The sequence below is a fragment of the Mus caroli genome, unplaced genomic scaffold (genome assembly GCF_978045245.1).
Source record: "Mus caroli unplaced genomic scaffold, Mus_caroli_1 scaffold_3, whole genome shotgun sequence".
Lineage (NCBI taxonomy): Eukaryota > Metazoa > Chordata > Mammalia > Rodentia > Muridae > Mus > Mus caroli.
Window position 1 is genome coordinate 79,953,643 of NW_028227258.1, and position 4,358 is coordinate 79,958,000.

General features: G+C 40.3%; 1 pseudogene; it reads left to right on the plus strand.

Moving 5' to 3' along the window:
• Nucleotides 1-1,898: 1,898 nt before the first annotated feature.
• Nucleotides 1,899-2,001, plus strand: LOC115030816 (U2 spliceosomal RNA; annotated as a pseudogene).
• The last annotated feature ends 2,357 nt before the right edge of the window (nt 2,002-4,358 follow it).

Genomic DNA, 4,358 nt, shown 5'->3' on the forward strand with positions numbered 1-4,358 from the left:
CAGGACTGGAACTCAAGCAGGTCAGAAAGCAGGAGCTGATGCAGAGGCCATGGAGGGATGTTCTTTTACTGGCTTACCTCCCCTGGCTTGCTCAGCCTACTCTCTTATAGAACCCAAGACTACCAGCCCAGAGATGGTCCCACCCACAGGGGCCTTTCCCCCTTGATCACTAATTGAGAAAATGCCTTACAGTTGGATCTCATGGAGGCATTTCCTCAACTGAAGCTCCTTTCTCTGTGATAACTCAGCTGTGTCAAGTTGACACAAAAATAGCCAGTACAATTGACCCCTTGTCAACTTGACACACAAACACATCACTAGTAAGCCTCAACCCTTACATTCTTATTCATCTCCAAGATCTAAATAACTTTAAAAGTCCCACAGTCTTTACATATTCTTAAAATTTGAATCTCTTTAAAATATCCATCTCTTTTAAAATCCAAAGTCTTTTTACAATTAAAAGTCTCTTAACTGTGGGCTCCACTAAAACAGTTTCTTCCTTCAAGAGGGAAAATATCAGGGCACAGTCACAATCAAAGCAAAAATCAATCTCCAACCGTCCAACGTCTGGGATCCAACTCACGATCTTCTGGGCTCCTCCAAGGGCTTGGGTCACTTCTCCAGCCATGCCCTTTGTAGCACACACATCGTCCTCTGGGCTCCAGATGCCTGTACTCCACTGCTGCTGCTGCTCTTGGTGGTCATCTCGTGGTACTGGCATCTCCAAAACACTGCGTGACCCCTTCAGTCCTGGGCCTTCAATTACAACTGGGGCTGCACCTTCACCAATGGCCTTCCATGGCCTCTCACAGTGCAGAGCCTGAGCTGCTGTGTGACCCCTTCATGCCTTCAAAACCAGTACCACCTGGGTGACCCTTACACATTACCAAGTCCCACTGCAGAAGGAGTACAACCTTGCCTATCTCTGGAACACAGCCTCTTTGTGCTTTCAGAAAACACTTCCCAGAAGATGTCACCTCAACGATGCTGGTCTCTTCTTAATCACCGCTAATTTCTTAGCTCCAGCTAACCAGCATCAATAGTCCCAGTAATGCAAAGTTTTTGCTTTAGTAGTTCTGGTATCTTGTTAATCACAGCTGATTCTTCAGCCCCAGCTAACCAGAACTACAAAATCTTCACAATAAAAACAGCAATGGCCCTGAAAAGAGTCGTTAATTTTCCCTCTGAAATTTCACAAACCAGACCTCCACCTTCTGCACTGTTCTCAACATTATCTTCCAAGCTCCTACACAACATCTGACAGAGGTCTTAACAACGAATGGATCTTCAAGCCCAAAGTTCCAAAGTCCTTCCACAGTCCTCCCCAAAACATGGTCAGGTTGTCACAGGAATACCCCACTCTGCTGGTACCAATTTGTCTTAGTCAGGGTTTCTATTCCTGCACAAACATCATGACCAAGAAGCAAGTTGGGGAGGAAAGGGTTTATTCGGCTTACACTTCCATACTGCTGTTCATCACCAAAGAAGGAAGTCAGGACTGGAACTCAAGCAGGTCAGAAAGCAGGAGCTGATGCAGAGGCCATGGAGGGATGTTCTTTTACTGGCTTACCTCCCCTGGCTTGCTCAGCCTACTCTCTTATAGAACCCAAGACTACCAGCCCAGAGATGGTCCCACCCACAGGGGCCTTTCCCCCTTGATCACTAATTGAGAAAATGCCTTACAGTTGGATCTCATGGAGGCATTTCCTCAACTGAAGCTCCTTTCTCTGTGATAACTCAGCTGTGTCAAGTTGACACAAAAATAGCCAGTACACTAGCAAAAACTATTCTCAAAAATAAAAGAACTTCTGGGGGAATCACCATCCTTGACCTCAAGTTGTACTATAGAGCAATTGTGATAAACACTGCATGGTACTGGTATAGTGACAGACAGGTAGATCAATTCTCAGCCTTTTGGCTAAGATCAAGTATAGTATCTGTTTTTATCAGACAGGAAGGTAGATCAATTGGATAGAATTGAAGACCCAGAAATGAACCCACACACCTATGGTCACTTGATCTTTCACAAAGGAGCTAAAAGATTCCAGTGGAAAAAAGACAGCATTTTCAATAAATGGTGCTGTTTCAACTGGAGGTCAGAATATGGAAAAATGCAAATCAATACATTCTTATCTCCTTGTACAAAGCTCAAGTCCAAGTGGATCAAGGACCTCCACATAAAACCAGAAACACTGAAACTTATAGAGGAAAAACAGGGGAAGAGCCTCAAACATATGGGCACAGGGGAAAAATTACTGAACAGAGAAGAGCAATGGCTTGTGCTACAAGATCAAGAGTTGAGAAATGGGACCTCATAAAATTACAAAGCTTCTGTAAGGGAAAGGACACTGTCAATAAGACAAAAAGGCAATTAACAGATTGCAAAAAGATCTTTACCAATCCTAAATCTGATAGAGGGCTAATATGCAATATATACAAAGAACTCAAGAAGCTGGACTCCAGAGAACCAAATACCCTATTAAAAATGGGGTACAGAGCTAAACAAAGAATTCTCAACTGAGGAATACCGAATGGCTGAGAAGCACCTAAAAAAAAAAATGTTCAACATTCTTAATCATCAGGGAAATGCAAATAAAAGCAATCCTGAGATTCTATCTCATACCATTCAGAATGGCTAAGATCAAAAATTCAGGTGACAAGCAGATGCTGGCGAGGATGTAGAGAAAGAGGAACACTCCTCCATTGCTGATGGGATTGCAAGCTGGTACAACCACTCTGGAAATCAGTATGGTGGTTCCTCAGAAAACTGGACATAGTTCTACGGAAAGATCCAGCAATAACACCCCTGGGCATATATATCCAGGAGATGCTCCAACATTTAATAAGGACACATGTTCTACTATGTTCATAGCAGCCTTATTTATAATAGCCAGAAGCTGGAAAGAACCCATATGTCCCTCAACAGAGGAATGGACACAGAAAATGTGGTACATTTACCCAATGGAGTACTATACAGCTATTAAGAACAACGAATATATGAAAGTCTTAGGGAAATGGATGGACCTGGAAGATGACTACATTTTTATCAAGACAAATAGGTACCACATTTGTGTGAAGGGAATTTATGCATTTTGAACTTGATTTGAAAAAGTATTGCATGGAGAAGCATAATTACATGGAGAAGCATACTGCTAATTTTAGAGTTGGTCATGGATGGTGCCTTTAAGGTCACAGAAGGGGAGATGAAAAATGTCTCTCTGTGCAGCGATGACAAAATCGTCACAACTCAGGTTCTACAATTTTACATACATAGGTGGTCTGGCACATTTAATAGTAAAAGCCAAAACCATGTTCTCAATGAGGAATATGCTGAATTTCATAACTTATATATAGAGAGTGTGGCAGCTACAATATATCCTAAAAACTTTAAAGAGGGGGTAAGGGTGCAGATCTGAAATCAGTTTGATTCATCAGACAATAACCAGGTAAAGTGAAGAACTTGGAAAATCTATAAAAAGAAAGTAGAAACAATAATTTTAAATTTAACGTGCAGAGATGAACAGCATCTTTTATTCTATAGGTACATTTCAACTTATCATTTTTTATTAGAGTTGAGATGGCAGATACATGATTGGAGAAATGGCTTCGTTAATGTCAAGAAAGACAGCAAAATCAAAGGATTAATGTGAAAGAGTTAAAAGGTTAAAACAGTTTTGTCTGTTTTCAGCATACCTGGTATAGTTACTGATAGTTATAAGAGTAATGGGAACTGAAAGGTTTTTGCATATTAATAGAAAATAAGAAAATATATAATTTCTGTATAGCACTTGTTATCATGAAGTACCATTGCATGCTACATAAAATATGCACAGACACTAAAAACGGATTTGATGTAAATCCTTATCAAAATTATGAATTTTTTAAGAACTAAGGCAGTGGTTCACAACCTTCATGATGCTGCAACCTTTTAATAAAATTCCTCATATTGTAGTGGCTACCAATCATAAAATTATTTTATTACTACTTCATAACTGGGATTTTGCTACTGGTATGAATTACAATGTAAATATCTGTGTTTTCCAGTGGTTTTTGGTGCCCCTGTAAAATGGTTACTCAATCCCCTAAACGGTCATGACCCACATGTTGCTCACTACTGGACTAAGGTATTAAATCATCTCCAGTCTTATGGATTTGTTCAAGTGTTGATGCTTATCCTAAAATACCATTTACTATTCAGAGATAAGGTAGTTGAGCCATGGATGCATGTTGAAAGGTCTTATATTTGGAGCTTGTCATCAATTTGTTTATTAAAAACAAAATGTGCGCCAGACGTTCAGGATGCAACTAGGTGAAAGGTGTAACTCCACTTTAGTGGAGTTAGCTGTTCATGTAAAGAA